General features: G+C 40.9%; 1 protein-coding gene across 9 annotated transcripts in view; it reads right to left on the minus strand.

The window, feature by feature from the left end:
• The window catches only part of ROBO1 (roundabout guidance receptor 1), a 1,017,416-nt gene that overhangs the window by 415,109 nt on the left and 579,349 nt on the right, over window positions 1–22,958 (minus strand). Inside the window, exon 1 of one of the 9 annotated variants that reach the window (XM_043538389.1) lies at window positions 22,429–22,616. The exons of 7 other annotated variants lie outside the window; for them this stretch is intronic. The gene's annotated coding sequence lies outside the window, so the exon portion shown is untranslated. Of the gene's footprint in view, window positions 1–21,191; window positions 21,579–22,428; window positions 22,617–22,958 lie in introns of those variants that run through there. One more of the 9 variants, XM_043538388.1, reaches the window with a different exon arrangement.

Here is a 22,958-nt window from a genome sequence, read left to right on the forward strand (position 1 = left end):
AAATTACTTTGTTTTTTATATTATTTAATGGAACATCTTCTAAACACAAGTGTTGGAGGCAAAAGTAGTGAAACAAATATTTTCTACCTGAAGCCCAGGTAAATAGGTATTTATTTCCTCTTCCCTGGAAATATCAAAAGCCAAAACCCTGACTTCAGAAATGTGTGGGATGCCTCAGTTCTGTGAATGGAATGCTGTGGGGGAGGTTTAGCCTCCATTATAAGCAATCCTTAGTCTCTTGTGAGTAGAAGCTGCTAATTATGCCAGTCATGCTGAAGGATGAGTGGTGGTTTTGTGATCTCAACTATTGTTTCCCAGAGCTGAGATCACCAACCCATTTTATTGGCATTAGAGGATCTGGAATGAAAAACTAGAGTACCTATTATTCCTTTATTTTCAAAACAGTAACCATTTACAAACTTTTCACTGAAGAATAAGACTTCACTGGCAAGAACTATGCCCACTGTTTAAGAATTTTAACCTCCCTCCTCAAAAAAAAAAATAAGCGGGGCGAGGGGGAGAGACATAAGACCACCACACTGGTTTGAACTACTACTTGTGGAGTGTTTGTTTTTGAATCTGCCAGTTGCTCAATTATTTAGGTCAGATTCTTAGCTGATATATATTGACATAACTCCATTGCCTTCAATGGAGCTTCATTGATTAAAATGGGCCAACTTCTCCTTTGTTAATCGAGCATTTCATTTAAAAAAAAAAATCTTGACAAAAAAGTGTTTCGGGGAAGAGCCACAATAAAACCTATTTTGTAACTATCCTGAATACTGTATTTCCCTCTTCCCTGAAAAGGAAAGGAGAATATTTTAGGCTGCAGCTGATAAAAAGTTAGTTGCTTAAACAAACAGTTAGAAAAATCTTAGCATGGGATCCAATAGATCAGAGAGCTTTTTCAAGCCCTTGGACGAGCGGGAAAGCACGTGAAAGCCTGAACAATTGCTTTATCTGCTTCAAAGAAACCTCTGAGAGCAGAAAGAAAAGCAGAGTGAAGTTCTGTGAGTGCCAGAATTTAAGTTACAGAAATCCCATCTCATCGGAATCAGTATAGACTGTGCTGACTGTCCCTTTTACTATCCGAGGCATGTTCTGTCTGGAGTGAGTGGTTCGTCCTGACTGGCATCATACCATAATGACAGGATTCCCGTCACCAGAGGGATTGGAAGTGCAGCAGAGAAAAAGGGAGAAAAAGTGTGCAATGCAGAAGGGAAGATTGTTAGGACACCAGGATGCATTTGTATTTCTTTACTACGAAGCAGAAGGGTAGGCCTGAATTCATAATCCAGCTAACCACTGGGACCAAGAGTATAGATTAAGACGGGACTAGGCCTCTTTCAGATATCATCTGTTCTGTCCAAGGTTGAAAAAAGAATAAGTCCACTTTGCTGCAATAGGAGTGTTAAGTAGGGATTTCCAAAAAAAGAACTGTGAAAAGTCTGTTTTAGGGACTAGCCTTTGTTCCACGTGGGAGACAAAAACTGACAACAGTCTTGGTGAACATTTTCTGTCTCCTCCCAATAGTCCAGACCAGTGTGGACCAGCACTCGTCCCTGAAATCTCCCTGACACAGTGGAGGAAGGCAGCAGGCCAGTTCCTGATATTGAAAAGGTTGAGAAACACTGGTCTAGACTACTCTGGATACACTAGAGAAACGATGTTTTTCATAGTTTAATATGGAGGTCAAGAAATATATGATGCCAAAAGGGATCCAACAGACAGTTTGTGCTCAATATTCCAGCATTTTATTCCTTGCCACTTTTACCTACCACTGTTCCATACCTAGCTCCTCGCCATGAATTGGTTAAATGTGTATACTATGACCTGGGTTTAGTTTTGACACAAAATAGGCATCTGTATTCACAAAAAAAATTAGGTCATCCTTGTTAAACCAATTCTTAGACCTACTAGGGCATGACATTGTTTACATAAGGCTAAGTGCAAAGCCCTGACCTCCTCAGTTCCATCATGACCTCAGAGAATACAGCCTACTCACCCTATCCCAGTCCTTACCACTTTAATGATGTCAGATGGGGCCGCTATGTTTTAGGAATATAATTTACCAAAAGTGAAAACTGTTTATTTTGGCTGTTACTGATAATCGTTCCTATATTATATTGTTTCAATCGATTTAATAATTCCTTGGGATTAGTAATCAGAAATCATATGCCCGTGTCAGACTCACACTAATACAAGTGTCTACAAAAAGAAAGGTTTACTGTATATTATTCTTATGGAAAATAAGATAAATCATTGTCAGGCAGACAAACGCCCAGCACCATCTTATTCTTCTACAGATGTTTAGAAGAGAGAACAGTTAAATGAATGGCTATGAAGAGGTTCTTTCACTGTGTCATTTCTCCCTCAAACTTTAAGCAGGGTGGATCAGGATTATATCTTTAAAGGAAACTTTAGCCTTTCTATCCTATTTCACTGTCACGCTCAAAACTCGGGTACACTTAAAACCCACTCAGTCCCTCAGAGCTTTTTCCCATATATTTAAATTCAACATCAAATCAGAGTCTTGAGGGAAAAAGAATAAAATTATCTATGCAATTTTAGAAGAACTATCTAGAAGGAAAGTTTAAACACACTGGTGAAGATCTATTGGATTGTAAAAACTTGTTTTTATCTCAATAGGTTCTTCAAATGTACTTAATGGTACATGTGGAAATGTAAAATGCCTTCATGTCTAAACGTTAAGCTATAAGTAAGATACCACATACTTTAAAGCCATTATCACTTCAATAGGTATCCCATTTAGAAGATAAAGTGCCTACATCTAAACTGAGTTTATTTAATGAGACTTTCAATTTGAAATAAAAGAATGCATACGGTTTGAACTTGAGTGCACAACTGACTAATTTTCACATTTTCCTCTGTGTACCGTGCAAACCATGAGCTCCGTATACACATAATGGATTGAAAACAAGAGTTTCTTTGTTTGTGTACATTAACTCAAAGCTGTAAAAGTCATTCAGCCAAACTTCACTATACTTTCACCTTTAAACCTTAACCTGACTTGTAACAACATTTGTAAATTACACTGGGTGCACCCAGACGGAGTTAATCACCCTTCAACTCTTGATGCAGAGAATAATGATCTACCACTTAAGCTTGAGCCGTTAAAAGCCCAAAGAAAAATACATATATATCAGCATCTTAAATCAGCAGTGAAATAGCAAGACTATTCAATATTAATTGTTTCAAAAGGGGAAAACAATAAGAAAACCCATACGATTTACAACTTATGAAAGATGTAAATACATGAATTTAAAGTCTCCTCAGAGATTAAATTACTGATTCCACAGCACATACTACTGGGCTTCTGATCAATAGTTTTACAGAAACCACACATAGAATGATCTGCTTAATGATAGCTGTATTTCAAAAATTTGAATAAATAAAAAATACAGAATACAAGACTTAGATATGTGTTTGTATAATTTGTTGAGGTATGACCTCAGTGTGTAAGCAGACACTTGCAGTAGTTTCTTGACTTAAACAGTGGTCTGTACAGTAAGCCTTTTGCATGTAGCATGCCAGGTCTCCCTTCAGATCTTTTGTTACTCTGCAACGTGGTACCAGACCAGAGTTCAATTTTCTAATCTGTGCTACAGATATAGTTAAAATATTTGCTGTATGTAGGGAGCCTGATATAGGACATACAAAGCAAAAAATATCAACATAATTTTATTTAATAAATCTTTCCAACAATACGTCCCCAACCGACAAGCAATGTGGGCATTTGTTCGGTGGGGGGCGGGGGGGGGGAAGATCCTCTAAAAAGTATATCCATCAAACAAAAAACAAGAAGTCCAATTCCAAAAACAGCGGGGAGAGGTGAGAGAGAAAAAAGAGGAATGACTGTGGGAAAGGACAACAAAATTCATAAAATTATCATTGAAATAAATGAGAAAAATAATTAAAAGTGAGGCTGAAAGGCACTCAGATAGGAACATTTTGATGGAAGTCTTGAGGATTTCTTTAGAGGAGACTAATTAAGATTGTGTATCATTGTGATACTGAGATACTTTACAATCAGACTTAAAAACAGAGGGTGAGATTTGGCCCCAATGAAATCAGAGTATAGCCACAGACTTCAATGGGACCAGGATTTCACTCACTGTGGGTTCCCTGCCTCCTCCCAAAAAATCCTCAGAGGAGCAAGTTTATTCCCTCCTCCCCCTACCAAAGTAGACTCTCACCAGCATATCACTATTTTTATTCTTTCCTTCTTTATTATAGCTTTTAAAATAACATTTTAAATTCTTTTTCAACAGGTTTTAACAAGTATATCAGACAACACTAGCCTGCATATATGACACACTCAGGTGGAATAAGAACCCTCAAACACAGTGCATTGATCCAGTTCACAGCTGTTGATGTCACCACCTTCATGCCTACCATATAAGCAGCTAATGCTATAGAATCATAGTACAAATGTTCAGTTCATTGCAGAAAAAAGGCTTCATCAAATTGATCTGGCCTTTCATTTGGGTGGAGTAAGATAACTAAAACAAGATTCAGTTTTACACAAGTTAAAACGATCTGGGAGTTGTGATGAAATGGCTGAGTTATAAAATCTAGTGTAATTCCAGTTACCTGTAGGTTGTAGTTGGCCACGCTTTCTTCTTCTTCTTAAGATTGTAAGACTGAGTTACAGTGAAAAGAAAGCAACATTTCTTTGTAATATGTGTGTGCCTGTAAGATTGGTAAATAAAAGGCAAACAGGTCTTGCCTTGTAGAGGCATGAATATTGATCCTGCTGACATGAGGCTTCAGGCTGCAACATCAAGCCAGACTTTTATGAATAATGTTATTGTCTCTGACCTCATACACTCTGACAGCGAGTTTTCTGAAACACATCACCACCTCTCAAAATTAACATGTCTGCATGTCTACATCCCAGTTAGACTTAGAATATACAAGACTGCGAAAGAAAAAGGAAAACAAAGGTGTCTATATCAGTGTTGTTCACTGGTGATAATCTAGTGGACTGAGACTCACATGGTCTGTTCCTAAACTCTGCCAGATTTCCTGTGTGAGCTTAAACTATGTACCTCAGTTCCCTCATCTATAAACTGAAAATAATATTTCCCCACCTCATCAGGGTGTTGTGAGCAGGCACATTAACATTTGTGAGGTACTCCATTGTATGATCATGGAGACTATGCACATTTATAGATTGATGGATCAGAAATGTAAATAAAAAAACAGAAGACAGAGCACAACAAAAAAGTAGAGGAAGAGGAGAGATTTTCAGCTAGCCTATTAAGAAACCTTCCTCCCTAAAATATACATATATTAAAGCTGTAATTCTGTCTTGAGGTTTTGGCAGCAAGAATAAGCCTCAAGAGTGTAGGGTTTCCCTCAAAACTCCTGAGGGTAGCAGCTCTGATATATTTTCTACCTCTTTGGATTTGCTACTTTGAAAGCCTTCCCCTGCACTTTTAACAATAATGTCATAAGCAATTTAGTTTTTTATTTTTCTAAAAAAAAAATTACATTACTAAAACAAACATTTCACTGGCTTCCCCACTCCCTTCTCTAAAAGTCTGGGAGAAAGACAAAGTGTGTTTAGGTCACCTCCATCACCCATCCAGGGAACTATGGCCCTTATGAGCAGTTGGAAAAAAATTATTATTCCTTAAATCCTAGTTGCATAAATATTCAGCTCAGCCATTGCTGCCCAACTACCAGAAGGAAAACATAAGGAGACAAACTTAGTTAGAAGTAGTCCACGTGTCTCAATTTCATATGTCTCAGTATACCCTTAAATATTTCACTTTCCCTTCTTGGCAAAAACAAACCATTCTTTGGTGGCATTAACCAATTACAAAAAAGGGAACTACTTCAAAACTGTAAGAGAAGATGACACATACAGAGAGGATTATTTTCTAAAGTCTTTCTAAATTAAAAAAGGTAAAATACTCATAAGCAAACAAAACTTCTTACTGTATATCAATTCCTATTCTGAGTCTTAAGTGGCTGCTTGTGTTTGTTTGTAGAAGTAACAAAATGAATGTTTAAACCTCAGATCTTCAGAAAGATTGTTTCCCAGTTTCTATATTTTAGAGTAGTGTTTCTCAAGTTTTTCAATACCAGGGACTGGCTTCCTGCCTTCCTAACCCATGTCAGGGAGATCTCAGGGACCAGCACTGGTCCACAGATCAGTCGTTGAGAAACACTGCTTTAGAAGAACAAAAGTAGTGCTCATATCTTTTCTCAAATCAAGGTATAGGAAAGACCTTTTTTCCTTCTTGTTTATAAAGAAACCAAAAGCAGCAACCCCTTCCTCCTTTCTGCTTTGTTTCTAGTCCCGTTTTCAATTTAAACCTTCTAATCTCATTTGTTCATTTTCCCCCACAAAGTCTTAGGGCAGGTCTACTTAAGTTGATCTAATTTACGTAGCTCAGAGATGTGAAAAAGCCCCCTCCTCCTGCAAGTTTCACACTGTGCACACCAACACTATGTCAGTGGGAGATGCTCTGCTGCTGACATAGCTTCTGTTTCTCGCGGAGGTGAAATAATTATGCTGACAGGAGACGCGTTACAGCTGCACCGATGTAGTGCTATAGTGTAGACTTGCCCTTATATAACCTAAGCAATGAGCCTCGCTAAACTCCTAGTCTGCATTGAAGAACTTAATTGGCGGTGGCCATTCAATTCCAGGTGTACTTACACACCAGTTATATGTTCCAGTCAAGTCTTTCCCTTCTTTTGGAGTTGAAACCATGCTTATCAGTCATGCATGAACTCCTTCTCGGATAAAAGTAGAGTTGGCTGCCTTAATCATGTTGAGACTCAGCAGCTTTTGATAAAATTGCCCATTGATCACTGATGTATCTGTAGCTGCCCTGGGGTTCAAGTCCTACTAGATAACCATCAGTCCCACGTGAGAGAGACCAATATGCCTTGAGTGATGCATTTCATAGGCTAGATCTTTGAGAGATTCTTACATAAGGCCTTCTAGCAACATCATTTCTAGACCTGGATAGACTATCATCAATATCTGATGATACGCAGTTGTCTCTCTTAAGGTACTCTTATGTAGAACCGAGTCGTTACATTAGATCATATGATGTGTCCTTTCCCTATCACTTCTACTTCTCCATGTCAGAAGGTTTATTTGTTTGTTTTCTAGTGGAAGGTCTTTTGGTATCAAAAAGGTAGGATAACTTGTCTTCTCTTGCCTGTACTGTCCTTTTCTTTCTTCTTCCTTGTTTCTGCACTCTGAACCCCCACTTCTCAGATGTCAGTCATTTCCCACCCATAAACAGTTCTTTAGCATGAGACATTAGCAACAGTGTTATGCCTGACTCTCAACTTAGGAAGGGGAAGTATTTAAGGATCCAAATACTGGATGAGTTAGGTGCCAGGCAAGCCCCCAGCATTAATGTAGAGCAGGGATCGGCCACCTTTGGCACCCGGCCTGCCAGGGTAAGCCCCCTGGCGGGCTGGGCTGGTTTGTTTACCTGCTGCGTCCACAGGTTTGGCCGATCGCAGCTCCCATTCACCACAGTTCACTGCTCCAGTCCAATGGGGGCTGTGGGAAGCAGCAGCCAGCACATCCCTTGGCCCGTGCCGCTGCCCACAGCCCCCATTGGCTGTGGATGGTGAATTGCAGCCAGTGGGAGCAGCAATCGGCCGAACCTGTGGACATGGCCAGTAAACATTTCCGGCCTGGCCCGCCAGGGGGTTTACCCTGGCAGGCCACGTGCCAGAGGTTGACGATCCCTGATCTAGAGTAACAGAGAGGGCTGTCAGAGTTTCTGCCAGCTGCCAAAAGGCTCTGAGTGCTGATAAAGCCATTGGGGATTGTTGAAAAATAGGGATAACTCAACTATAATCCCTTCTACCAAGCACACGTCATACACTGGTCTTTGGCCTGCTACTTCATATTTAGGGCATCTTTGTGCTCAAGATGAAGTGATTAAGTGGCCACAGAGCAGTCAGGAGTTGGACATTAAATGTCTAAGACTAGAAGTACCACCACCAAGAGATGTCTAAGATAAGTAATGTTACCGGTGACCTACGATGGGATGATGCACTATCCTGTTTGTGGAGCATGAAATCATGCAGTAGCAGAACACAATTACATGCTAAGAGTACAACTGATACACGTTATACCCAAAATAAGAAAAAAATGTTACAGGCTATGTGTGTATACACACACACACACACACACACAAATAAAGCCATTTTACATAGTTTCTCACTTCATTTAAACTTGAAGAAAAGTTCACCATGACCCGATTTTCAGAAGTACTGAGCACCAGTAACTCCCATTGACCAGAACTGGAACTGAGAGTGTAAAGTCCTTTTGAAAAATACCACATTAATCTTTGCCTCAGTGTTCAAAGTTTCAAAAATGATTAGTGATTTTGGGTGGCTCAGGTTTTGGGTGCCCCAACTCAAAACACCAAAAATGGGGTCTAAACTTCAGAGGGTGAGGATTTGACTTTTTGAAAGTCAGGCTGCTTTAAGGTGTCTAAAATTGAGCACTGAAAAAACTAAGTAACAATATATAGATATATTTTTTTTAAATCTTGACCAGAGTATATATTTGCTTCTAAGAACACAAACCCTTCCATTTTGGATAAGTCTTCATGTCTATGGGACATTATACCCTAACATCTATGAAGCTGAGCACTTGATCTTTATGATGCCACTGTAGAGGCTAATAGTAAGGTGAAGAATCTTATACATATGAACTTAAAGCAGTGAACTGCTTTATAGGTAAGTGATCTTGAATATAAAGGCAGTTAAGTAATTGGATAAAAGGCAATACAACTACCCAGAATGCAAGACAAATATCTTGCCTGGGGATATGCAGATTTTACAATTCACAAAAATGTTAGCTAAGCAAGTTGTAGCGTAACGCTATCAAGCTCACTCATGAAAATATTTAACAATCCCAAAGAACCCTAATTCAGATTTATGAGTAAGGGGGTTGGATGAGTCAAAGCCAAAGGCTACAAGATTAAAACATCATCTTACAAGAGAATATTGATTATACAATTCCTTAATGTTTCGTGTCCTCTTAAAAAAAAAAAAAAAAAAAACCAACCATTTGAGAATACAAAATTACTCCAGAACTGATGGCTACTTATTTACCATGTAAGTTTAAGATTTTAAATCCACAACATAAAAACAGATCACAGTTATAGTACTATGCTGCTGGGTTTTAACATTATTGCAGTATATTAGCATACCCTCCAAAAAGATGTCACACTCTCCAACAAATATTTTTTGACTATGGGTTAACAGTGTTTAGGTATAGAAACAGGACAACTTGGTGATGCTGATAGGATATATGATTAGATACACAAGGACATTGAATAAAAACTAACAATCATGTTTTCTGTCCAAAGTGTGTCGTAAATTATGCATTTCATTTTAGTAATATTATGGAATGGGTTATTCTAGTTTACAATGCATCTGTAGTCATTTATTTGTATTGCAAGATTATTAAATGTTACTTTTAATATGGCACAGGATGTGCTATGCTTCTTGGTTGATGCTTTTTCCATAGGATAGGCAGTAATCCACACTGTTTTTGTTTTTTTAAATCTGTAAGCAGCTTTCAATAGTGAAAAACACAAGGTTTAACTGGCTCAACACAAAGGGGGTAAACTAGATCAGCCCAAATGGTTCATTATTTTCACTTATATACTATAGTGTGGTGGCGGTGATGGTGGTGGCAATTACTTGTCCACCCAAGGGCTATCACATAGGCTAATTTATTCTGTCACTCTTCCTGTGCAATAAAACATGTGAGGCTGCTGAGGAGGCTTGAAAATTTGGGGCTGCAATGCCATCAGCACGCAATGGATGTGCATCTCTCTATTTTTTTTTTTTTTTAAGCCATGTGATTGTCATCTTCTCCACCTCCTCCCTACTCCCGCCTCCCGACCAATGTGTAGTCAAGCCAGGGCGTTGGACATATGAGAGTTGGCTGAGGTCCAATCCAGAAAAGTTTAAAGTTATACCGGCTGGTTGAGGGAAGCATGCCAAACCTCTATGCCTTATGTGCACACACCCTCTCAAAGTAGAATATTTCCAAACGTCTTTTATCCAAAAGGATAACAGCTGAATCTCCAGTTGCTCCTAAACTGCTAGATGACATCCAGGGACAAAAAGTACCCAAATCTAGCAAGGAAATTGCTATTTTTCTAGGGCCCTTGGCATGCTTATGTATAACTTAATTATCTCCAGACTGGGTTACAGTGATATCTACACACAGCTACCCCAAACTCCATTCTGTGGTTTGTAGTTACAGCCTGATCATCATAATGATGGACAAAGGGCTAACACAACTCTAGTTCTCCAAATATTTCACTGGCAACTAATTTCTTTCACAGTTCTATTCAAGGCACTGACAATGACCTAAAAAGCCCTGTATGGTTTGGATCCTGGCTGCTCAAGAGGATTTGACTCCTAATTTACTGGCGTAAGTGTTGGTCAACGGAGGTTCTCTCACTGTCAATAGATATGAAGGTTTAAAGGCTGGTAGCGGGTTATTCTGAGTGGAAAGCATTACGCTCTGGCATTGACTTCTCTCATTGGTTACATACACTTTGTGCTGAACACTGAAGACCTCTCTCTTCTCTTAGGTGTTTGAATCCAGGGGGACTGTTATTTATTGTGTTTGAACAGGGTAAGAGAGAGTCTTCATCAACATCAACGAACCTGTTCAACGTTTTAAAAATAATGGGTGTGTGCCAAGAGACTATAGGATGGAAGCATTTCATAAAAAGCATTTCATAATACTGTGTGTGAAATACAGATCCAAATTAAAAAGTAACAAAATGCTTAAACATACAATATACATTTTAATTGAGTGATTAATATATCAAGCCACCTTTATAAAAGCTGATGTTTCATGCACAAAATGCAGGTTCTGCATCCGAAGTTAAGTTTGAAACATACTGTGTTGGGGGGGATGGGAGGAGGGAGGGGAAAGAAGGGCAAAGATCCCAAGCTATATCACTAGAATACCTGTACTAAAATTATTTTTTTCTCATTTTTTCAAAGATGAACTAAAACAAATTTTACCTGCCAAAACCTGGAATTCATGCCCTCAGGTCTGGTGTTCCTCCTGCAACAATTAGTTGATACCATATATCACCAAGAACTAGAAAGAGCCTTGGGTGTTAACAATGTCCTCAACTATAAAGGGGAAAACATGGAGTTGTGAAGGCTTTAACTCCAGTCTTGGTGAAGAAGAGAGAAAAACGGTTATAAAAAAAAAAGTGTTTTGAAATTTAGCTGTTTTTAATTTTGGTCTATACATATATGCCCTATTGGTTAGCAGCAAATCCAGGCTGCCCTGTTGGTTAGCAGCAAACCCACTTCTCTGCAAGTGCAGAGTCGTCCTTGGAAGCAGAATTAGTGCTATTCCACACTGCAAAGGAGGAGATAGAGGGTGCCCAGTCCCCTGTGCAGCACTCCTTTGAAAGGGAAGGGTTGACAGAGCCACTGTTAAGTGGATCATCATGTCCTCTCCATGTAGAACTTTGGCAAGAGTAGTCTCTTTGGCCCTGATAATGGGGAGTGTTATAACAACTGGGCCTATAAATTTACTATAATTGTGAACTCAATGGAAAAAAAGTATGTGAAAGTGCATAAGATGTCACAACAACTGTTGACGGGAAAAGATATGAAAAGGACACAAATATTGAACTAGTCTTCACAGAAAGGCATACAGATATAACTCGAGGACTAGGTTAAGATGATGCCTGGTAAACAAGAAAAGCATGGAACTGAAAATCAATGACCCAAAACTGGTGTGTCAGAAACTAGGCCTAATTGGTGGACAAAATAATAAAGGAATGGGTTATTTCATTCACCACTCTCATTGTGGGTCCCTGAAGAAAAACTAGCTACTGGACTGAGTTTCACCATCATGGCTGCCCCACCCCTAATCATTTCATGGGACCCTGGGCTTTCATTATCTTGATACCGAGAGATATCCTGACCAGACTGACCCAGATGACACTGCCACCTCTACCAGTTCCAGGTGAATCCCAAATACCACGTGGGATAAAACAGTATCAGACTACTAATAACAGCTCTAGCCCATCTCAACTAACTTATTTTCCCCAAAAGGACAGTCATTACCATCCAAGAGACTGTCAGATGGGGGTTTCCCCTTCTAAAAACCTCTCCAGCTAAAGGGAAATGGAACAAGGAATGCTGTTAAAATGAAAGCCTTACTTAATACTTGACATTTCAAACACTTGTACTGTTTTTCCTTCTTTTCTATATCTTTAATAACAGGTTTAAAAAGGATTTGTAAATGGTGTTTGCCATGGCATTAAGCACACTGAGGTCTCTTGTATGCCTAACCCCAGACCTTGTCGAATGCTATTTAATGTTAGACAGTTACTGGGTTATGTTAACGCCTTTAGCCCATATATTCCACGTAACTTAGTAGAACAGAAGTTAGATCTGCTCTGCATCTCGTGGAGGGAGTATTCCTCCCCTTGTATGCAACTTCCCAGGAAGAGAGGGTTACTCACCTTGTGCAGTAACTGAGGTTCTTTGATATGTGAGTCTCTGTGGTTGCTCCATGTTAGGTGACTGTAAAGCAGTGCCCCTCAGGGGAAAGGAGGGGCTCCGGAGTTAGGGTCTGAATGAGACCTGATCAAATGATGAAGCGTTGAACGAATAGGAGGAGATATCCAAGTAGCTGCAATGCATATGTCGGCACATCATGCAGGAAGGCAACTGACATGGCTACAGATCTTGTGGAGTGTGTTCTAACCCAGGATGGGGGTTGTAGGTCATGTTGTTGGTAATAGAGCTGAACACAATTTGAAATCCATCTGTAAAGTCTCTGCTTAGAGATGAGTTTGCTTTTGGAGTGGTCCGTGGTGGGAGGGGAACAATTTAGGAGTTTTCCTGAACAATTTGGTCCATTCAAGATAAAAGGCAAGTGCTCATCTAACATCCAGGGTGTGGAAAATAGCTTCTTGCCTGTCCTTGTGACGTTGAGGGAAGAACGTGGAAAAGATGGATAGGCTGATTGATGTGGAAGGAGGAAGGTACCTTAAGCAAAAATTTGGGGTGAGGTCTGAGAGTGACCTTGTTTTTGAGAAAAAAATATAGGGTGGTCCAGCCATAAGAGCACCAATTTCTCCCACGCATCTCGCAGTCGTGATAGTGCCTAGGAAGGCCACCTTCATGGAAAGATGTAGAAGAGAACATGTGGCCAGACGTGCAAATGGGGTAGTTGTGAGAGATCAAAGCACTAAAGTCAGGTCCCAGGGGGCCTTGGGGCTCTGGGTGGAAGCTGTGTACTCCCTGGAGGAATCTTTTGGCAATTGGATGAACAAAGACAAACGCCATCCACATGGAATGTTGTAATGGCTTCTAAATGTACCCACAGTGAACTCACTGAAAGGCTGGAGTTCTTAAGGTAGAACATGTAGTCCAGGACCATTGGTATCGCAGAGGTGGTGGCAATTTGTTTAGGCACCACATGTGGAATCTCTTCCATGTATGTAGGTGCCTAGCCTGTGTAGTGGGCCTTCTGCTGTTTAGCACGATGTCTTTAACATCCTCAGAACAAGTTATCTCCTCACCTTGGAACCACTGAGGAGCTAGGTTGCAAGATGGAGAGACTCCAGGTTTGGATGCAGAGTCTGGCCCATGTCCTGAGAGAGGAAATTTGGAAGAAGTGGGAGAAGATGTGTGGGCATGACCACATCTGTTTCAGGTATGGGTACCAGGTTTGTCTGCACCATGCTAGTGCTCTCAGGATGACTTTGGCTTGATCGATTCTGATCTTGTGCAGGACCCTGGACAACAATGGGTTAGAAGGAAAAGCACAGAGGAGGGGTGTGTGCCATGGAATGAAAAATGCATTGCCGCTGAATCCTGATCCCAGACTCGCTCTAGAGCGAAAAGCTGGACATTTGTTTTGCGGCGAATAGGTCTAACGTGGGGAAACCCCATAGTTGAAATATGCTCTGGATCATGCAGGTGTTGATTTCCCCACTCATAGTCATTCGAGAGCCTTCAACTTAACGCATCGGCCATGATATTCTGATACCCGAGCAGGTAGGTGGCTGATATGCTGTACACACCATGTCCAAGTTTTATGGCATCCGTACATAAGGAGTGTGATCTCTCTCGTCCCAGCTTGTTTATGTGAAACATGCAGGCTCCGTTGTCCATCATGATCTCTATGTTTTTGTCTTTGATCAGAGGCATGAAATGTGTACAGGTATTGCAGACTGCCTGTACATCGATGTGGACCGTTATTCAGAAGGAGACCATCTTCCCTGTACTGTGAGCTTGCCTAGGTGGGCACCCTATCCCAATCAAGAGGCATCCATTGTAATTATCAACTTGGGAGGACGCTAAAGGAAAGGGACACCAGCGCAGATGTTGTGCAGGTGAGTCCACCATTGTGATGAATATTTTACCTTCATTGGCATACTCAGAAGTTTGTTCAAATTGTGTTTGTGTGGTGTGAATACAGTCCTGAGCCAACCCTACAATGTGCAGTCTGGCATGCGCATGTGCAGTCTGGCATGTTTCACTACATACATAGTTGTCACCATGTGACCTAGTAGCTGAAGACAGGTCCTGACCAATATCCTTGGGCTGTGTACCAAGGTATTGATGAGGTTCGTTAAAGTGGTGAATCTCTGAAGAGATAATGATGCTGTTGCTTCTAGAGAATTTAGGTGCGTTCCGATGAAGTTCAGTTTCTGGACTGGCATCAGTGTGGACTTTTGGGTGTTTATTTGTAGACCAAGACTGGTGAAGAGTGACATTGTTTGGTGCGTGACTGTGATGGTTTCTGCCCGACTGTGAGTCTTGATCAAACGGTCGTCTAAGTAGGGACATTATATCACGATCCCATGACTGCGAAGGTGGGCCGCTGCCAGAGCAAGGACTTTGGAAAACACCTGGGGAGCTATGGAGAGGCCAAAGGGTAGTACTGTATATTGGAAATGGTCCTGTCCCAGTACAAACTGAAGACGTTTCCTGTACATAGGGCATCTAGTAATGTGAAAATGTGTATCTTGCAGGTCAAGAGCTGCAAATCAATCCCCCTGTTCCAGTGCTGGAATGACTAATCATCCTGAATCATTGTGTTATGATGAATTTGTTTAGCTTCCTGAGATCGAGGATAGGTCTCCATCCTTCTTCAGGGTTAAAAAATAATGGGAATAGAAGCCCTTCCCTCTGTGCCATGCCAGAACTGGCTCTACCGCGCCCAGTTGAAGGAGATGCTCCCGTTCCTGTCTCAGGAAGGGCTCGTAAGAGGCATCCCTGAAAAGAGACAGGGAGGAAGAGTGGGTAGGAGGAATGGAGAGGAACTGGATGGCATAGCCGGTCTTGATGATTTCCAGTACCCATCTGTTGGAAGTGATGGTTTACCAGTTTGGATAGAACGGTATTAGACAATTGGTAAAGGGATGGTTGGTGGGAGATAGTGTTGGCAGCAAAAGTTGGGGGGAGGTCTGGAAGCCCTCGACCAAACCTTCAACTCTGCTGTTTAGAGGTTGATTGTAAGTTGTGGTGGGTTGGGAGGATCATGGTCTGCGTCTGGGTGATCTCGGTCTACACCTCTGGTTGGTCACCGTCTATGCCTCTGGTTATCATATTGTCTCAGTTGCTGTGTGTACGGGGCATAATAGTCTCATCTGGTGAAAATGAAGTGCAGGTGGCAGGAGCCGCCTTCTGAGCTAAGACTTCTTTCACCTCCTCAATGTTGTGTTCGGGAGGGGCAGTTGGTGGTACTGTGGATCATGGTGAAGAGCATCTATGTACCTCCGTGGTGCCACTTAGGAGCCTGGGGTAAAACTTCCTGTAAGCTGCCCATGGGTTCCAGAATGCCCTCTGAGGTGGGAAGGACGGGGGGAGCAAGGTGACCATACCAACCTTGAAATTCAGACCCTGGCAGAGGCTTAGGGCGCTCATGATGTGCGGACTGAACACTGCCTTGCACAGGTGAAGAGTGTTGGGAGGAGAAAGCGCCCCTTCCTCATCTTCATCCTCCTCACTAGAGAAAGAAGGAGCAACTGTAGTTGATGGAGTGAGCGGTAGCAAAGGTACCGAAGCAGTATCGATACAAAGGAGAGGTGATTCTGGTACTGGGTCAATTTTCAGGTCCTTTGGAGCAAGAAACTGTTGAGACTGAGGTACTGATGGAGTTCCCTGTGTGAAAGGCAGAATGGAGAATTGTGGCAGTCCCAGGGGACCTTGCAGTGCCAGTGGGAAAGGAGCCAACAAAGAGCATGCCAAGGACAGTGTGGCAATCCACAGTGCAGCATCTGTGCCATTCAACATATGGCCAGCAGGTGACACTGTTGCCTTTTGTACTGCAGAGTCGCTCAGTACAGAGTACTCTGTCTGTGCTGCGGAGGTGGACGAGGCAGTCTTCTGCCTGTCCTCTTTCTTAGAGCCTGCCTATTTAGGGTCTGCAGCTGCGACGGTACCGCTGGTACCGTAGGTCCCTGCCAACTCAAAGGTACTAAGCCGTGGTGTGGTCAGTACCGATGCGGTGGATGGAGTCAGAGAATGTTTCCTCTTTGACGCGGTCTTCGCAAAGGGAGTGCTAGCTCTCCTCTTTCCACATCCTTTAGGAGACAGGTCCCTTTCTTTCAGGATTGGGGGGGGGTGTCTTTCAGAAGCCACCTGCGGTAATGGGGTTTATGAACATCTACAGCATTAGCTGCTCATTCACTCACTGCTCCATTTCCACCACAAAACTAAAATAAGGAAAGTTTGAATAAGAAATGGAAGGAGAGGAAAGACAGTCACACACCTGGCTCTCCCTCAAGCCACATGGTTGCTTTGGTCAAAGGGTGCAGGAAGAAATGGGTGGAAGGAAGGATCTCTTATGTTATTTGCTAGATTAGGCCTCTGCTCAACACACTTTTCCATAGCAACAGAAGCCACTTTTGAGGCTCATCTTTTCACTAGTAAAGTTAATAAAGGAAGTGAGATACTTAATTTGTGTTTGACATTTCTCATTTTATGAGATACCTTTCTTGTTCAGGAGCTGAACAAGAAACACTTAGATTCTAAAGCCATAGTTCTGCTTCTTACTCTTAAAGGGAAGCACACATTTGTAACAATAGACTTGCCTCTCATTCAAGCTTAAGATCCACAAAGGAACTCAATCGTTGCAATGCTGAGCATCACAGCACGTACCTTTTAGGCACCTAAAAAACATAGGAACAACACTGTATTTCCAGAACCAAGTTAGGCACCTATGCTCCCTTTACAATGAATGGCGAGAGACAGACACCTTAGAATATAGTCCACAACAGCCAACACAGTAGGTGGGGAGCCACCTAAGCTAGTCAATGGGAGATGCCAATAAGACTGGTATGTGCCAAGACCAGCCCCTTTGTCAGAGAAAGCTGCCTAAATCTAGGCTCCAGGAAAGCATCAGTGACTGGGCAAGGCTATATAGCAGATCACACAAAATTTTTCACATCCTTAAGTATAGGAAGTTTTATAAATGTCCTTTTTCGTGCTTATAAAGAGCCAGGTTTCTACCCATTCCTTGATTATGAAAAACTAGAAATATTAACAGTTCAGGCAGCAAAACAATTTTATAGCCATTCCATAAACAATGGCAAATTCCTAAGTCAGTAATGATTTACATGAATAAATGACACCTCTGTGATGAGTATGAAATATTTTGAAAATTACCCAAAGTAACTTCTGAAATGGCAAATCAGGCAGCCATTTTTAGATTCATGTTGGTAAAAAAAAAAAAAAAAAAAAAAAAAGCGTTTGATAACACTATAGACAACACAAAACTAACAAACTGCATGAGCTCAACAAGTGACTGGATGAGTGCTAGCTCCAGCATTATGTATAAACTAATTTGGCAAAGCAATCATCCCCTAATAGGACCAACTGCTACACCAAGTTTAGGGTTGTGAAATAAAAGCCATTTCAGTTACTTGAGCAAATTAAGTATCAAAATACTGTTTGTTATACTTTCTACATTCTTATATACTGAGAAGTAAGAGAATCAGGTTTCATCAGATTTGGCCAAGAAGATTCTTTTTCAAACAGACACTGAGTCTGAAAAACTTCAGCTTCAAAGGATTAGAATAGTTGAAAATAGGATGTAGTATAGAAACCTCTTCTCAATTTTAACACCATTAAACTAACAAAATAAGATAGCCAAAGAAATCTATTACGCACTCAAAAACAAGAATCCCTTAAATGGTTAATCCTAACAATCATTTGGCATGGATGCAGCACATTTACAAGAGACACTGAACCAGGCTGCTACTTAGTTGTCATTAGTTTCTGTTTTTTGCTATTGTTTGCTCCCTTTGAAGTGTCATATTAAACCATAACAATTAGACTATTTGGCAGTAGCTTTAGGACAGTACCCGTTCTGTACCTGGATTTTGTAGCTTTTAGTCAAAGTGCATGGAAATATTTACTTCCTACTGGCCCTGAGCTGGAAAGAGTTCTGCACACTACCAAAGTGTTCTTTGGTTAAAGCATGTTAGTTGCATGGTTTTCCTGATCAACATATTAGCCAACAGGGGAACAACAGTGGCATTTGAGCACTGATAGAGAGAGAAATCACTGTCCTTGTGGACAAAAGTAAGAATCTATACAACAGCTAGCAGTAACTGAGATGAAGCAAAAGTTTGTGTGCAGCAGTAAGGAATGCAGCCAAGCTTCCGATGTTTGAAATACTCCTTTCTGTTAAAAGGTATCTTGAAAGTCACGCTGACCCTAAAATCCATCTTTGAAGCCACATCAAAAAACTTGTCTCTCCGTTGATAACAGAACCATAACAAAAACCACACTAATCCAAACTGGAAAAGAAAAGAGGGCTCTTTTGTTATGTTTTTTTTAAATCTCCACAGGTAGCAGAGTTATTGGCTATGAATAAGTGGTTTCCAACCAGATGGTCAACTGGGTATTTAAAGCTGTGTTCTGTTATGAAGAAGGAATTTAGTAACATGTGACTTGTCTCCTCATACTTAGGCTGGAGTCATTGCATCTTCAACCACAACGCTAGCGCAGACAACTTCGACTGCACTAAAGCTAGCTCTACCTTCTCAGGTCCTCCTCTGAAAGAATTAGTAATTCTATTTACTAAAATAGATAAGCTTTTACTATCCTTCAGGTATTAAAGAGATGCAATAGTTTTAAAATAGACAAATTCTCTTACATTTTTTCTAAAATACTCAAGTCATTAGAAATCGACATTTAAAATCTAGTAATCCTCTGAGATACAGCTTATTTTTTTTTAAATTACTTCTTCCTGTGATACTGATAGAGAACTGTGAGCTTCAAGGTGAGAAAATCATTTGTCAGAAGCATTTTGGGAAGTTTGTCAGCATCTTCTTTATTGAAGTAGCAGAAAAAATCTAAACACTGTTGGTTTACTTCATCCAGTGGGTAGGCCACCAACTGGCACAGACTTTTTGGGTTCTTAGATTTCTTCCACCTGTTCTATCAATCCTCAAACAAAACTTTCCTATAATGGAATACAGGAACCAGTTTTGCCCTCTACTAGCTAGAACTATTAATGAAAACCATGCCTGCACAGGCAACTCTTGACCACATAAAGCTGTCTCAAAAGGCAAAAAAATCCCTGTTCATCAAATTTACCAATCCTAATTGAAGAGTACTAACTTGCATATCCTACAATAACCAGGTAATGAGAGGGAAAGCATACTGAGCAAATTGGGACGCACTTGAAAGCCAGGCAATAGAGCATGCTGTAGGAATTCAAGGATTTCCATTGTAGACTCATGAATCCAGCCAGTAACAAACTCTCTCTCTGCCCAGGAGATGATTAAAGGCTTGGGCAAGAATTTAAAAACAGAACTGTGTGAATTGATTCCTGGCAAGAGAGTGTACGGTGAGTCAGTCAGTCAGTCTCCACAACTGAAAGCTTTCATTTTTAGTCATATCAGTTTGATGTTCCTACTCCTGGTGGGGAAAGATATGAGAATTCTATGAGCTATTAGGAGCGATCACCCAAAAATAACGGTAGGGTAGGGTGGGGTGGGATGTGCCAAGTTTAGGGAATGGGGATTACTCAAAACAATGGCCATATCTCTTACCCCATCCTTTTGTCTAGAGACTAAAACACAGATGGAGGTGTGAGGGAGGAGAGCTCCTCCATTCCAGCACTCAGAGTAATTCAAATTTCAAGTGTAGCCAATATCTACTAGCCCCAGGCTGATATGCAAGGAGGAGCTACAGAGAAGATTACATGGCCATTAAAATCCCAGGACCATTCCCAACACCTGTGCTTCTTTCTAATAAACTGCACCTTGATCTTTCTAGTGGGAATCTCTCCCCTCACCCTATGTCCCCCCAGTTTTATATTGGCCATTGGCTAGTAGATTCCACCACACACCATCCTTCTGGTTAAAAAGAGTTTGACAAGTTTTTCAGTCCCTAGCCTTCGAGAGCTCCACATAGGCATGCCTTTTTCTATTGAAGGCAATAGGATTTAGTCCATTAACTTCAGTGGGAGCAAGAGCAGCTTTAGAAGGGGAAAAAAAAAAAAAAAAAAACCCAGCTTCCTGTAATGACAGAGACGAGGAACAAGCAAGCAAAAAATCCCACTACTTCTGAACCTTTTCTGGATTCCATTGAGAGAGAGAGAGAAGGAGGTGGGGGCCTGGATGGAGGAGGGAAAAATCGTAAGTGGAACCCACTGGTTATGTGAAAGTAGAACTTAGAGTGCCACATTTTCAAATTTGGCTTTAAGCTTTCAGTTTTACAGCCACATTTTGATGTTCAAAACCTGATCACAATCTGTTAGATGTCTAAGTGTCCTAAGTTTCAGGCACATTGTACCTGCAACCACAAAGATGGGCCTTTTAAAAATCTTGCTCTTTGACTAACTGCATCTAAAAAACAAAGAGCTTAAAGAAAACATTATCTCCTGTTCACTAGTGACAAGTGAAAAAGTCTCCCTAAATATTGGAGTCCCCAAAGTAGAGACGGGATGCAGTTCTTCTAATTTTCACATTTCTCCAGCATGAAAAAAATCAAAAAAAAAAAATCTGCAACCAATCAAGTTAATTTCATTCTGCTGCTCCAGATGCAAGGAATTTTGTGTGGGAGAAAAAGAAGGGACAAAAACTAGACAGGAAAATCTGCTAGTTAACTTGGAATAAAGGACTCATCCAGGTACAGTCTCAGCTCACCAATTTATCCTTATGAAAGTAAGTTGGCCTGGTATAGACAGCTGGCAGAGAAGTCCTATGCAGAACAAGTTATTAAGAACCATAAACATTTTTCCTTCCAATTATCTCTTCCTCGAAGAAGCTAACATGGAATAAGGCATATAAATCCAAACTAGAGAGAGCAACAACATTTTTTTGCAAGACAACAGCTGTGGGATACAGAGAGTCCCTCCCTTTCCGCATTAAAAAGAGTACAAGAAAATATAATACCTAGCAGCCAACTTGTAATAGTTCAATTAATTATATGATCTATAAACAAACATTTCAGAAGATAAATTACATTCAGTGACATAATTAAGGTTTAATTCTTCAGGCACTGTATTTAATTTAAATCTTTCAAAAGTGTATTCATTCACTGACAGATCAGGTGCCTTGTATTACCATAACTTTACTCACTCATCGGGCTCTTCTTCAATTGCATAAAAATCAGCTCCTACTTGGTCATGTTAGTATTCATCTAAACTAGAGGACAAGGTTTAACTGAATTTGATACTTTGATATATGATGAAAGGAGCTGCAAGTTAAATGTGCAGACAGACAAACGTGGTCTAAGCGTTAGTTGGTAAAAACAATAGGTAACCTCATTGGAGAAGAAAAAAATTGAAGTTATTTTTAAAACTACAAATCCAGGTGGGGTACAAACACTAATTATAGGTGAATATCATAGTAAAGTCCACAGTAATGATGATGAACAAAGGCTACATAATATATTCTCCAGGACAGCTTCATGGGGTACTTAAAGATAGAGAATTTGAAAGCGAACAAAAATTGCTATCAACGATACCCTATTAGTATAATCCTATCTTTAATCTACAGGCATGATACAATGCCTCAACACACATAAACCCAGCTCAAACAGTAACTAATGATCATTAATCCCCCTATCTCTTCAGTGATCTCTCCTTCCTCCATTTATCATACTGACATTTCACCCTACACACGTGAATAAACTTTAACAGAGAAGGTGAATCAAAAATAATCTCAAAGCAATCTAAGGCTATAAATTAAAGTTGAGAACGCGGGGTGGGGGGGCGGCAAGCGGGGCGATTTGTTCTCGGTGCCTTCAATTTGCATCCAGCTTGGTGGCAAAGAGCACTCAATCAAGTAGACATGCAAACTGTTAGGATGGCTACATTATCCGAGTGAGAGAGAGAGAGAGAGAAACAGAGCCATGGAATTTGAGGTTTAACCCATTCACCTGCTCAGCTCCCGCAGAGCTGCCCCCAGCTGCCCTATTTTAAAGGAGCCACCCCCCGTGCAGGGTCCCAGAGCCCCGGCTCCAGCTTCGGCTCCAACCCGAATCTGAACGTCTACACCGCAGCGGGCTGCCGGAGATTTCCCTATAGCACATAGGAAATGGTTCATTTTCCTCTCCAGGGTGCTTCGTGTCACCTCTGATCGGGGGCTAGATTTCACGCAGTTGCAATTGTTTAAGAATTTCAGTAATTAGACGAAATGATTGTGACATGTGTGCCACGATTCCAGCCACTCTCTCACAAAGCAAAAGGTACTGGATAGAAATACTGGCCATGCAATGTGAAGAGAGTTAACAACCACCCCAACACACGCATTATTTACGGCTGTTATACATTGGGCCACTCGTGTAACTACAGATCCCACAGCCTCCGAGATGCACGTTGTAGCTCGTCTAAAAGTTACCACACGAGAGCAGGATCTAACTTTTTGAAAGAAGCTGAGCACCGGGAGATGGCTAAAACGAGGAATACT

The sequence above is a fragment of the Chelonia mydas genome, chromosome 1 (assembly GCF_015237465.2).
Source record: "Chelonia mydas isolate rCheMyd1 chromosome 1, rCheMyd1.pri.v2, whole genome shotgun sequence".
Lineage (NCBI taxonomy): Eukaryota > Metazoa > Chordata > Testudines > Cheloniidae > Chelonia > Chelonia mydas.